Genomic DNA, 15,327 nt, shown 5'->3' with positions numbered 1-15,327 from the left:
CACTAGGGAAATGTCCAGGGATTCACAAGGATGGCCCCAATTAAGAATCTAAGCAATAGTGGATAGGCTACCTTAAATGCCCATCCCCTATAATGAGATTGGTGACTACCTTAAATGTCATCCTAGAGTCTTCACACAGTAGATGATGGAAGCAGAAGCAGAGATCCACAGCTAAACCCTGAGCTGAACACCTTGAGTTCAGTAGTAGAGAAGGAGGAGTGATAAACAAAGGGGTCAAGACCATGCTGGGGAAACCAACACAAACAGATGACCTGAGCAAGTGGGAGCTCTTGGACTCCAGTCAGACAGCTGGGTTTCAAACCAGGTCACCTAAATGTGGGTGTCAACTGGGAGGTCTGGGCTGTCTGTGGGACCTCTGGCAGCAGAACCAGTATTTATTCTGACTGCACGAAGGGACTTTGGGAGACCATTACTCTCTTAGCCTAGATATATCAGGGGAGGGCCTAGGCACTTCCTCAAATGATGTAACATACTTTGATGATCCCCCATGGAAGGCCTCACCCTCCCTGGGGAGTGCATTGGGGTGGACTGAGGGGTTGGTGGGGGGCATGGGAGGATGGGATGGGATGAGAGGGAGAGGGAACTGGGATTGGTATATAAAATACGATTGCTTCACATTTAAATAAAAAATTATAAAAAAACATTTCTTTCAGACAAGATTGCTTATATGTAAAATTCTGCAATAAGAAATAATGTTATTCTCTTGTATTGAAATCATTCCTTTGTTAGTGAACCGGACTAATAGGAAGGAAAAATTGAGTCAGCATTGTTAGTCTGTGTGCAGTATGAGACAGGTGGATGCAGACAATGAGAGATCAAGGATAATACGTTAAAAGAGGAACAGATTAAGAATAAAACAGGATGGTTTACATTTTACAAGTATTTCTTTACATGTTCTTTACTATATCCTTATAAACTAAGTCAGAGAAAAGAAATGATTGGGATATATCTAAAAATTTGGGGCAAAGAAGGGTACTTTTAAGGATGACTGTATTCAATTAATTTTTAAATGGTTTGCTCTTATTATCATATTTTTTATCAAGAATGAATTATGAAAGGATCATCTACTGTTCTGCCTATCTCAGAGTGAGTGCAATGTTTTCCACTGAGTCCTAAATCCTCGTTGAGCTATTCAAGGATTTGCTCTACATATTCAAATGTCACTAAGAGATGCTTCGTCCTCTCTTGAAATCAAGATAATCTGACACCAAGACCAGCACACAATAGGTCATGACCACTTCTACAGTGATGCTCTCTTACACCTTAGTCACCTGTGAGGCTGCCTATGTATAGGCCACAGGCTGCACCTAATATCCCTCTTCTTACTAGGGACCTAAAGTCTTTCACAGTAACAACCTAAGCACAAACACATGGCCCCAAACATTGGCTGACTCATGAAGTCAGAGACTTCCAACCTGCTTTCCACTTTTACAACAAATCTTAATAAAGGCTCTTGGACCCACAACCAAATAAACTTCTATTAAGTCACTGGCCAGAGTATCAAAAGCAAAGATTGACCTTACTTCACCCAACTTCAGAACAACGTGTGCTGCAAGCAGAACTCCTTGGAAGGAGGAGAGTTCTAAGCTTGGGAGCATCATATAGTTTAGAAGTGTCTGTGCGACTCCTGCTTTCCCTCTGACTTATCAAAACAAAGAGCACACTTGCTTTTCTAGTGCTTAAAATAGTGTAAAAGGAGACATGGCTATTTCTTCTTCAAAATGATCAAGCCTTTAAAGACAGCTGTACTCAAGGTAACACAGAGTAATAATGTGCAGAGTAATAATGGTGCCTGGACCCTGTGTATACATGCTACTCCTGAAGCTGTATGTTTGCCAGAATAATTAGATGTCAGATAGAGAAACGAGGAGACACCATGGGGTAATAGAACCAGCTAGCAAAGAGAAGGAAGGAAGGAGACAAATGAAATCTTTTTTTTTTTTGATCCTCTGTTCTGCTTCGATGAGAAGTTTTGTGAACATATTTTTAGTTATCACCTCCTGGCTTCAGGGCTTTTTACTCTGCTCACTCTGACTCTGTAGCCTACCACCTTCTTTCTAAAGTCTTGTTCTAAACATTGAACTGAAGCTTTATTATTCAACAAGTGAAGTGTTTCTCTGCTCCTCCTCCTGTCAAGGCAGGACAATTATGCCACAGGATTTTTTCTACCAAGGCCTGATTTCATTCTAAGAGCCAGGTGTATGTGGACTTTGAAAATGAGGTGGCTATTTATATGATAGTATATCTGTGTAGTCTTTGTCAGTTTTTGCTAAGCAGAGACATTGTGATCATTTTTCTCTCTAGGATTTTGGTAACAGAGTATGTGAGAGTTGATTTAAAACTATAGAATTTAAGCCAGGTGGTGGTGACTCATGCCTTTAACCCTTTTGGAGGCAAAGGCAGGTGGATCTCTGAGTTTAAGGCTAACCTGGTATGCAACATGAGTTTTAGGACAACTAGAGCTACAAAGAAAAAGGCTGTATTGAAAAAAATGTAATTTAAATAATTCTTTTGCTGACTTTTCTATGAAAAATGCTGATTTATCTTTGTGTTTTAAATGTATTTTCTGTTAAATATTCATATTTGTGTTTGTAAAGACATGAGAAAAATATGGTCAATGTCTTTTTATATTAATCTGCTTTCCTAATTCAGAGTTCCTCCTCATTGTTCGATAAACACAGAACTCAATTTGTTTCTCTTGGCAGATAACCACAGCTATAGAACTGTGTCTTTCGAAGAGCAATTGATGTTTAGTATACTCTTTTTTCTACTTTCTCTCTTAAATCTAAGTTCAACTAGTTTACCTAGGAAACCAAGTTGCTTTATCTGCTGCCTTCTACAAAAAGTTAATGGGAAAAACCTTTCTGGTGGGAAAAGAATTTGAATGGAAAACATGGACATATATACATCAGAACAAGGATTAAAAGATGAATATTATATTTGAGGAAAGACTATAAAGATATTTTCACTATGTTAGTTTTTCCAAAACTTTGCTCTAAATCAGTCTTGGATTATGTGTGAAAAATAAGAACCTTCTACTGTAACAGGTGCTGGCAGGAAACTCCCATTAAAGCTATTGAAGTTATGCCTGTAAAGTCTTGGCATCTGAAAACATTCTCTCATAAGAATGCATTATGCACCAGACTTTTCTCACTAGAAAAACAATGTGAGAATATGACTGCTTAACAATATTCCTAGTCACTATTTTGTTAACACTATCCTTTGGTGATGACATTTTTTGTTGGCCTTGTGTTATATATGAAGAGTGGATCAGTTCTCATTTCAACACTATGAGCGTGCATTGTCTTCTGTGTAGACAATAGAGACATTGGTCTCCCATCTGTTTGTCCTATTTAGAGTATAAACTTGAAAATATTTTCCAATGCAGCCCATGATTTATATGGCTGTATCCACATTCTGAAGTCTGAGTCTTTGGATGAAACTTCAAAGATATTTACCAGGTTATTAGTGAAGGTGAAGATAGAATCTATGGAGCACTGAGCAATTATCAATGTACGCTTGGCTCACACTTATTTCAGACAGAAGTAACATTGTGTCTGATATATAATGGAAGATTAATAAATGTCATTCTCCTTTCCTTATATAAATAGCCTATGTTCATATGACCTTATCTTCAAAGTCTAATGATGTGATTCTTTGAACATAAACTTCATTACCTTAAACAAGTAAGGCCCCTTTCACTGTTCTGTTTTCATTTCCCAGATTACTAAATCTGCAAACCATATATTATTTGGCATGATGAATACATCTGAAGAAAATCTCCTACTTTTCTTATAAATTGATTGTTCATAAATTATTTCACTTAAATACAAGAGTTAGTTTGGATTCATCAAGTTAAGGTCTAAAAAAATTGTATGTCACAGTAAATTCTAGAAAAAGAACCCTGCTTAATTGTATTAAAAGCATATGTCATCCAAAAGCATGTGTCTAGATCCAGCTTAGTAGTTACCTTGTGTGTTAAATATTACCAAATATTAATACTTTGTATTTTATTACATATTTCTTACAGTTGAGTTGATGGTTTTAAGCTAAGCTTTAAAAGTAAGTTGCAAACATGTTTTTCCATATATCCATAAACATATCTTTAGCAACAGGTCCTCATGGAGCGTAATAAATCTGTTTGTAGGATAGAGAACTCAGGCACGTGTTTGAGTATGTACACCAGCACCAGCTCAGGTAATGTGCCCAAGAGTGAGAAAGACTTTGCTTTAGGGCAATAGCAAACCAGCTCAGCTCCTTGCTGCACTGTCCACTCTTTCACCACATGGCTCTTTGCTGAGATCCTTGCTTCCCCTCCTACAGTGAGGGAACCCTGCTTTGGCCTATTTTATTGCCAATACATTTTTACTTTGTACGATGAAATGAAACAAGGGACTGGTTTCATTAGGAGGAGAGGTAAACAGAACATTAATTAAATTTGCTGATGATACTAAATTGGGAGGAACTGTGGACATCTGTGAGGACAAAAGAATCATACAAATGGACTTAAGGAGTTTAGAAATACGAGCAGGAAATAATAAAATGAGATTCTGTCTTAAATAATGCAGGCTAATACATTTGGGAAAAGATAATCAGAAACATGGCTATTCGGTGGATGGTGGAGGCCTGGAAAGTGGCACTGGTGAAAGAGACCTAGGGGGTGATAATAGGAAAAATTATGCACAAACTTGCAGGGAAGTAGTCACTATGCCTGGGGGTTTATATATAAAAAGGCACAGTGCTCTTCTTAGGACACTGGTATGGTCACAAGCATCAAATATCAAATTTGCTTTAGTTGTTGAATCACTCAGGTCTGTGGAATAATTTAACACCCTTCACTGGGAGTATTGATTTTCTCTATTAAAAATGATAAAGTTTGTTTGTTCTAAGACCTATATGGGACATCAGAGTCACTGTTCAATTTTTGTTATTTTATACTATGAATTATTGGTAATAATATAGCAGTTGATATATTGACAATTATTGACATTGTAGAAAATACAACCCCCTACTTTCACTTTATATGTAGCTTCCCTACCTCTGGTTAATATGGTTGCACGTAGTGTTCAGAGTCACTGTGTTTTCTTAGTGAATCCTTAGTTCACATGACACGATTCTCTATGAATGGATGTGAGGAAGAAATTTTGGATAATATGCACCTCTTCATCCACTTAATCACCCCCTATTCAATAAGTCCCTATCTCCTGCTGACTATGGAATTCTAAGTAGAGTGAAGACAGAAGTAAAGCCAACACAATGGCTATCCTCAAGACTCATGTTCTAGATGGAAAACTACTACGAAAGCAGCTATTACAATCTCAGGCAACTGGGATGTGTTAAGAAAAGCAAAGCCATTATTGGTACGCTGAATGTTTTCGGATGGCCATGAAGGAGGTGTGGAATGAGTCAGAGCATTTCCTTTGGAGAAGGTAACCCTTGTGTTGTGTACAAGAGCATGTGTGTGAACATGACAAGTGGGCAGTTTGGGGGAGGCATTTTAAGGGAAGGAACTAGGATATGGAATAAACAGAGGCTTTTGAAAGCAAGGCTTTTGTTGGAATTTCTAGAACACAGGAGCATTTAGTAAGGGCTTGGAGATGGACAGCAGTCAGGGATCACATGCTGATTCTTTCAACAGTGGAGTTGTTTATCTTGTTGAGGCGTTCAAGAGTTCTAAGAAGGAATGACACAATACTACCTCTAATTAAGAGGAACTAGTTTGACAGTTTTGAAAAGATTGGCCTGAGAAGAAAAGAGAGCATGGGCAATGGCTTCATCGGGATATTTGCCTCAAGAGGATTGTGCCTATGAAAGGTACAAAAAGCATAGAGCAGAACCACATCCAATAGCAGTAAGAAAATAGATCATGAGTTTAATGAACAATGTTGTGTGTGATGAGAGAAAAATGTTAACATTCAGTATGTTCTTGCAGCAGCAGGGCAAATAAAATCTGATACCAATGACAGACTTAAGTAAAAGAGAGGAGTACATGATTGAAAATGACAACTCCAGGCTGAAAAGGTAGAGTTTGAGGTGCCAGAAGAGTTGGGTCTGAGCTGTTGGCCTGATGGGAAATCACAATTTGAAGAGTTACTCACATACAGGAACTCCTCCGCAGATCAATAATGACATGAATCAGTAAACATTTTACCTGAGGTTGCATTGGAAGAGCCAATAGCATGGAGTGCCAGAGTCAAGAGGTTGAATCTAGAGGAAGTATATATTTCTTACGCTAACACACTCTAGGTCAAACAAGGGATTCCAATAGGGTATGCTATTTCAGAGGCAGGGCCAAATACCTATCCATGACACACAAGACCTTACACCACTGAATACAGGACTGTCTATTAGGCAGTCCATGAGTCTGCAGATAACTCAAGAGTTAATTTTTTTCCAAAATGCAAGAAATCAGAAAAGAACAATTTTAAATACATAGGTATTTTCCAAGTTTTATAGTTTTTCTTTTTTTCCAGAGTTTAGATTTTGTCCTAGATGAACTACATATGGAGAAAATTAAAATCCATATCTATCTCAAATTAAAAATATTGTCAATGTCCCTTCATTAGCTTCATGTTGATATTTCTGTATTGAGTATGCATTTTTAAGGTTTATTTATTTTTATTTTATGTGTATATGTGTGGCTGATATATGCTGCATGTGTGCAGGTCCCCTTATAGTCAAGAAGAGTGTTGAATCCCCTGGAATTGGAGTTGCAGGTGAATGTGAGCTGCTTGATGTGGGTACTGGGAAGTGAATCTTGGTGTTCAGAAAGAGCAGTGAATGCTCTTAGCTTCTGGGTCTTCCCCTGGCCCTCGATCATGTACTGCTTATTTCAAATTGACAGCTTCTTTTAGCTAAAAAAGTTTTCACTAAATAAAAATTTCCTGAGAGGTGTATGGAAGAACAAACACTGAATCAGAGGGATGTTATCTACTATAGAACAGTACTGACATTGTATTCTAACTTCAAATAAAAGAAAAAGAACTCAACTTCCTATGTGATTATAGAAACTGAGCCTGTGCCTGACCATCATCAGGCTTATCAATTGTAACAGCAATCATTCAATTATCTGGATACAAACAATAGGTTAGCGGCGATGAAACAATATCAAATGGACCGTTATTCCCTCTAATGAAAAAGAGTAGGGAATGGATACTAGTGGTTGCTGGATTGTTCTCTTAAATATAACATCCACAAATAGAAGAATATAAAATCTTTAAGGCAACCTAATTTCAACTGTGTAATACAGCTGGGTTCTGATGGAAAGATAGTGCCCCAAAGAACAATGCAACATATTCTGCAAGTGGTCCTCCTTACATATTAAAAAAAAACAAGCCACAAATCTCATTATCCCCTTACATATCGTATTCCTGCCTTCATCCAGTAACTGTTGACCATAAGTTGTTTTGTACTTTGAGCATCAAAGTAATGTTGAGTTCAGCTCATCTAACCATTTCCTGGGAACCCTTCCTAGTCAAGCACTGTATGAGAAGTCAACGTACTTACATATGAAGGAACACAGAGTGCACTGAATTGGGTATGTAAATAGCTTTCTACTATATGTTATGCTATTACCCTAGCACTCAGACATTCAAGATTTGTTTTCTTTAAATGAGCATGTTATTTGAATATGGGTCTATAGTCTTCAGTAACCTCAAGAGCTCTCCCAACATTATCATTTAAAGAGCTATTTTGGGTTTGTGTAGTTTGTTTTTCTTCTCAAAGTGCCTTGCCCTTGATTTTTTTCCTGCTTGATTGTTTTTCTTTTTCTGAACTGAAAATAGGAAGTGGTCTGAAGAGTATAAAATTAGACAAGAAGATTAAACTAGAAAAGAAGATTATTTTTAACCCAAGAAAAAATATTGCTAACTCCATAGACTGTTAAACTATAAAATAACTTTCCAATGAATTTAAAGGAATCAATGAATCATTGATACATTAATCCTTCAAGAGACAGGAAATTTATAACAAAGTACATTACAAAAAGGAACATATATGATGATCAGTGCTACAGGGCAGTGCAACAATATGTATTTGGCTTACTATATGTATGTAGGTTCATGTTTATGTTGGACGTACTTCACTTGCAAAAGAAAAAAAAGGTATTGGAAAAGCTGTCTTTTCCTACTAAATTTAAAGGGAGCATTAGTCACTAGGGAACATAAACAATATAAATTTTACTTTTATTCACTGCTTCCCAAACCAACTTAGACTTCTTACTTAATTATAATGTGTTAAGTCCAAGAACTGTCTATCTGACATAATCTGTATATTCATGTTCTATCAGAAACAAAAGCTTTTTTGCCCAAAACATAGTCACAATGTTGTGGGAGTTCTCATAGATTTAAAAAATAATCAGTCAGTGTTTACTATGTAGCAAGAATTCAAAATAAAACTATAGGGTCATTTTGTTTTGATTCTCAGGGCAGCAAATATCTGAAAATCTCTGACTGCCTTATAATTATTTTTTTGTTCCTGATTATTGAAAACCTGAAAGCTTTCCAAACAAATATAATTTCTTTTTCAAATTTTGTAAACATTTGTTTCCAGCCTAAAGCATCGTGCCAGCTCTCAGCTCGATTATTTTTAATGGCTGAACTATAAACTTCTGGATATAGGTCCTCATAACAGAAACTCACAGACCAAGAATTTACTTTATAACATGACACCACTGTAAGAAATTTTGGAGTATTGCATCTTGATATGCTGAGTCTATTTAAACCTTCTATCCACACACGCACACACACACACACACACACAAAGGCTAATTGTGCAGGGTCTTAATTTTGGCCTAAAACCAAGTGACTCTAGTGGAAAGTATCTTAAAATCCTAAATTCCAGAATGGGGATTAAGAATTGTGGTAAACGTTGGAAATTAGACCCAGGCTTTATCTGAGAAAAGACACTGTTCTTCTGCCGTCTGGATCCAAAAGTGTGGGAATATTCACAGCTGAAGTGATATGAGCAGAGCCACATCGCTGTGTTCCCTAGCTGGCTTTGCTGGTGACTGAAATGCACGTTCACTCCTATGCGAACTTCTGTTGTGCTTAAGCTCTTTTTGATAACAAGACCACTGTATGTTGCTAGGTGGAGAAAAACTTAATTAAATGCCACTAATAAGTACAGCAAATTAATAAATAACAGTTTTGTATGCTGAATTTGTGACAATCCAAGGTATACTGTTGACTGCAAAATTTAATTTTCCATCATTTTAATGCAAGAATAAATTTTTATGGGACAGGAAAGCATATTTGGGGTAGCTACTAGAAATGACAAAATCCCTTGCTCCCTTCTTACAGAACTCACAGACCTACTCTTTTGCCCATGTTTGCTTTCCTCTTTACAAAACCTACTCCCACCCCAACTCTCCACCTAGCCGTCAGTCTCTGATTTCTTTTGGTTGTCTTTCCTGGGTTCTCTTTAATACTCTTGCTGTTTCCTGTTTACTTTGTTTGAAATGGTCTTCCCTCCCTGCCCTCAATGTGGCTTTCTTACAGACTCAGAGGCCCCAGCATGACTGCCCTGAAGAGGCAGCTCCAACTTGGATCTAGCAACAACAGTCCTGCTGTCAGGAAGGTGGCATGAAAACAGAAGAAAACACAAAAAACAAAACAAAACAAAACACCAAGAGGACAAAAAAGAAAGAAAGAAGGTAAGAAAAAAAGAAAGAAAGAAAACAGAAAAGAGCTGGTCTTAATTTTAACTCATAAGGAAAAACTAACTTAATTTGCATAGTACTCTCAAGGGCTTCATTGAGGCTTGTATGTACGGAAAGTGCATACGGACACCCAATCCTAGACCCAAAAGTGAGAAAAACCAAAACAAACAATAACAAACAACAACATAGCTTACTCCCTTAGGAACATTTTTTTTTGTCAAATTCACAAATATTCTCTAGAGAAAAAGAAAAGCTGCTTATCTTGTTCTCTAGATTTTTGTTTTAAGCATGTAATTTTTTATCAGTTTGTTTCATTTTATTACCTTTTTTTTGACTCACTGCTTATAAAACTAGGAAGCAGAAGTCTCTCTGGAAGAGAATAGTTCATAAAAGTTTTCAAGACTCTCATCAGAAACTAAACAGTACAAGTTGCACATTCTTCATAGACGGATCAGCCTTTAGTGCGTGCCTGGATCCAGCTCTCACAGATTATTCCAAAGTGGGAAAGAATGAACAGGATAAAGTTAGCAGGGCAGGGAGCAGACTTGTCTAGTTATGGCAAAGCAATCTGCATTTTAGGGGCCTAGATTTCAAGCAATGGGAAATAGCAATTTGAATTTTTATTTTTATACCAAAGTACTCAGTAGGATCTGAGTGGACTGAGGGCTTCACTGAATGAAGTTACAGAATATTAGCAAGGATAAGCCTCATATAGCTCAGCAGATTACCTAGATGATCATCATTCCCGTCACTTATCCAATAATTTCTTGCACATACATACCCTACCTAATATCCACAGCAATGCGTTTATATCAAATACTCACATATTTGTTTTTATTCCATGCTGTAGAGTTCTCTAAATCATAGAAGTCCACTCATGTTTCTCACGGTATCACAGTACTAGCAAATATGACCATGTAAAAATTTATGCAGTTAAGGTGTCTGTCTCTCAAATTTCACATAATCACAAGGAATTAAAAAGCCAGTTAAGGTATAATAATAATTTTAGCCATTATTTTTTCAACTTGCTACAATCTACCCTAAGATAACTAATTGTTCAAAGTAAACATTCCACTCAGACCACAAAAGGAATCCATTATACAAACATATAATTCACAGTCATTTTTAGTGGGTTGTAAACAGTTTGGAATGAGTATAAAATGGGACAAAAATCAAAGTGAGCATTTTGAAATGAAAAAGTGTTTGCTACAAAAGGTCAGTCCCTTTGCTTGGCAAACTATGTAGAAAAGCCTGGGAAAATGCTGATCACACAAGCAATGAGGGGATTTTGGAGCCAACAGCCTCCTTGTTTCTTTAAACAGACATCGGAACCTATAACTGGATCCTGTCAAACAAACGACAGCAAAAAAATATAACAGCTGCCATGAAGTCAAGTTGAGAGATAAAGTTTTGGAGGCTAAGGACCTTCTCAGAAGTGGACTAAAGGTCTTTCTTAAATCTTTAAGCAGTGTTATGGATCCCAGGGTATCTTCTGGGCACTAAGTCAAGTATGTAACTTGTGTTTCATTCCTGTCATAGCATTTTTGTGTTTGAGAAAAGACAAAAAAAATCACAGAAAGGGCAAACTTCTTGTTGGTCAGCAATTGCTGAAACATTCTGAAAACTATCTTGTATCTCAAATCATTGAGTATGGAAGACATGGTATCACATACCACACACACACACACACACACACACACACACACACACACATACAGAGAGAGAGAGAGAGAGAGAGAGAGAGAGAGAGAGAGAGAGAGAGAGAGAGAGAGAGCTGATGAAATGGTTCATAGGATAAGTGTGTGTCACCAAGCCTGACCATTTGAGTTTGATCCCTGGGAACCACCTGCTAGAAGGAGAGAACCAACTCCTGCAAGTTGTCTTCTCATTTCCACACTTGGGTTGTGGCACGTGCACTCAGGAACACATAGACACAAACACATACATGGAATTTTTAAATTTTTGGTAAAAACACATAATGCAAGATAATCATTTTAAGCACATAGTTCAGTAGTGTCAAGTATATTCTGATTGCTGTGGTAAAGATCTTTTGGTATCCTCTTAACACGCTTATGGGCCACAGTACCAGAAATGGCAAACTTAAAGGAAAATGACCGTTCACAGCTTATTATAGATAGTCAATGCCAACTCCACTTATAATAATTTAAAAATTCAATCTATTCCCTTACATTCAAAAATTGTGCTTGCTATACAAAACATATTTAGGGTAGAGTTTTGCTCATTTATAGATGCACAGATTAAGACACATGGGACTTGGTTAAATATAGGTTAATTTTATTCTGGGAGAAGTCACTTACATAAGAAACCATGACCCGCAAGTTCCAGCTCCAAGGATCCACACCCAGGCTGCTCTCCATGACCCGGCTGGAACCACCCCATACCTAACCTTCCCCTGTCACAAGGTGGCTATCTCACTACACTCATTAATTTAGTAAACTCTATCTCTCTATAAAAAGTCTCTGGCAAGGTCTACATTTTATTTTCTATTTAAAGCATGTCTCTTCACAGGTATCACATATGGCTGGCTTGTTCTACTATGATCATACAATGGGTCAGGATAATAGCTCTGTGAATAAAACAAATTAAAATTCCCCTGGTCCTATGAAGAGGTCAAAGCACACAAGCATTTGTTTATGATTCAGGATTTTATCTATCATTTTAAGACACACATCTTTGTTTGCTTTTCAGATTTTTGTAATGCTTTTTCTATCTTCTTATTCCTACTCTTTCCTCAAAACACTTATCACAGCTTGTGTTTTGTTTAGTTTTTTAGTTTCTCTTTTTCCTACATTTTTTTAGTTTATCACATGAAGAATAGTACACAACTAGTGACTGCTACTTCATTAATCAACATCCAATGTGCCTTTCAAGAAGAAACACAAGTTGAGACATTCATTAGTTACTAGGGTATCTCACAGAGTCTTCTGTAAATCAATGTGATTCTTTGTACAAAAATATATTTAGGGCTGCACAGATAATGGCAGAAGCGACTGTACTCTAAATGGCTGAGGAGGACAACATCGTCTGGTGGTCAAGAATGTAGTGAATCAAATTGAGACAAAGGAATGTACCAGATGAGTCACTTGCCAGTTGGTTTACAAGGCTTACTTAACCATGTTTTCTAAGTTATGTACAAAAGATGCTAAAAATTTAAACCTAACTAATGCAACTTAACTGAAGGTGAATGAAGAACACACTTCATTCTAGTCGCTAGGTAGAACTACCCGGGAGACCTCAGAAGCCAAGCGTTGTTCTGTCAGACTCAAGCAGCAAGAAAACTGAGAGGATGGAGAATCAATGCTGAGTATGCCTGCCCTGTATCATGCTTCATTTTATAGTAAATATACACTAAGCGTTTGAAAATACTGCTTGAGTTTTATAGATGCCTTTAAAAGAAGAAACTAATAACAGAGGAAAAATGAAGAAGGAGCCAAATCTTTTTATAACAGCCAGAGTACCCATGTTATGATCACAGAGGCCATTTCCTCAAGACTGGAAGAGTGAACACAGCCTTCATTAAATGGAACTTTCCTAGAATGGACCCATAAGTATTTCCCATGACTGCGCAGTCGAGTTTCTTGGCTGGAGGAGCATCTGGCCATTAGAAGGAGCACTCCAGATATTCTGAGTCTCAGCCATGCCGAGAGACTTGGCACCTTCCTCTGCTACTTCCTAGTACCAACCCTGCATCAAATGTCATCAGAAGCCTGCATAAATATTGGACTTAGATTCACATAAATTATTTCTGTCCTGAGGTACAATATGCCAAAATTTAGTAAAAACAACACTTTGAGTAAACAGAATTGGCATATAATTGTAAGAATATTAATCCAACAAAATGATCATAGGAAAATATAATCAAAAGTACACACTTGTAAATCTCGCAATGATGTGAGACGTTTATCTTTTGCTTCTGACTTTTTATTGAACATTTCCATGGAGTTCCTTTAAGCTAACACTGCCAAAGTGCTTTGAATTTTCAGTTGCTTTGCAGAATTATAAAATGGTTTTGAGTTTCATTAGAATGCTCAGGAATTATTTTAATAATCATATGTGCGATTAGCAGCTGTTTAGTGCTGGATCTACAAATTCATTTTGAGAGTAAACATTGGGGCAATAAAATATAATGCTGTCATGATTGCTCCTGTCAGCAGAAACACCATCTTACTTTATTAAAAATCACCATGAAAATGCCATACACAGATACAATTCCTCTTTATAGACACTTTCTATTCTATGATATTATGGTATCTGTATACTGCAAGGCTACATCAAGCAGGGATTTTCATTTTGCCTTAGGTAGACTCGCAAATAGGGTGATATAAGCTATTCTTTCCATGTGCATACATTGGTTCCCACATGGCCTATTTGGATTTGTGATATAATACAATAACATTCATGCCATTGGCACTCAGTATTTAAACATGAATGAAGATTTCTCGGAAATGTTTAAAAATAATTTAACTACTGGAAATAATAACAATATTCTCAGTGATCTATTTTGGCTTTAAGTATTTTTAAATAATATTTATTCCTAAGATAGGTACCTATAAATTAAATGAAATTGCAACATGCACTGAAAACACATTTCCCTCTAAATTCCAATCAGCTTCATTCCTCACAGACACTTCTCTTGATGCTTATTCCACAGTAACTGTTTCCTGTTCTCTGTCCCCACAGCAACTCTTCTCCCTGAAGTGTCAGTGTGCTTTTTCCCACAGTCACTAGCTTTATCTGCGTCCCTATGCAGCGCTTCCCCTCTTGTTATTCTCTCATTCCCTACTGATATGGGAATAATAGGATCCCAAGGCTGTCCTTACAGTATAATTAAAGTATGAATTTCCAGGAGTTAGAAATTGCATGCAGTTTTTATTATGCTTCTATAATAAAGCCAGGTAACACTGCGAGAATTAAAATGGCCTTTTCTGAATAGAGGATTTGAAGATCTTTTTCCCTTTGGTTGTATTGTTTTAGGAGAATAGGTGTTGAAAATGAAAATGGGGTCACCCATTGCTTTTCTCTGTGAACACCTCTGTGTTTCGCGTGATATATATTCCCCTAGATCCTGGAAACATGTTGTAAACTTGTAACAGATGGTGATGAAGCTTCACATTTTTATTTAATACATTTTTTTAAGATTCTGCATTTACAGTGTGTGTCTTCCAGGAAAAATGACCTTGAATGAATGAAGTCATAGTTCGAAGGAAAAACACTCCACAGATAAACTAGCATAGAAATGATGAGTCAATAAGGATTTGTTTTGTTCTCTTCAGTGAGATGAAATAATTTCAGATGAAAAAGAGAGTGTTGGAACAGAGGAGTCAAAGGTCATCTTAACACTGGAGGTGTATCTGCTAATTGTTCCAGGAAACCCAGTTAGCTGTAATCTGTACTGAACAGAACCATGTGGAAGATGGCGTATCACTATCTGTGAGTAGAAATGCTGTTTACTTCACTTGGGTAATGCTGGGGGCTTACCAAAATTGTTCTGGCACATCTACCAGCATGAATGTTAGAGGGTTCTAACACTGCAAGTGCTGATATTTTTATGAATGTTTTATCACTGGCTTGGAAACAAGAAGTTTGCAATTGATTCAACAGTATGTCAGACAGACAAAATATTAAAA

General features: G+C 36.9%; 1 protein-coding gene across 1 annotated transcript in view; it reads right to left on the bottom strand.

Annotated features, from left to right (window-relative positions):
* The window catches only part of Arhgap15 (Rho GTPase activating protein 15), a 591,993-nt gene that overhangs the window by 204,784 nt on the left and 371,882 nt on the right, over positions 1-15,327 (bottom strand). The window lies entirely within an intron of this gene.

This window comes from Mesocricetus auratus, unplaced genomic scaffold, assembly GCF_017639785.1.
Source record: "Mesocricetus auratus isolate SY011 unplaced genomic scaffold, BCM_Maur_2.0 Super-Scaffold_100004, whole genome shotgun sequence".
Taxonomy (NCBI): domain Eukaryota; kingdom Metazoa; phylum Chordata; class Mammalia; order Rodentia; family Cricetidae; genus Mesocricetus; species Mesocricetus auratus.
This window is presented reverse-complemented; position numbering and strand designations above follow the sequence as displayed.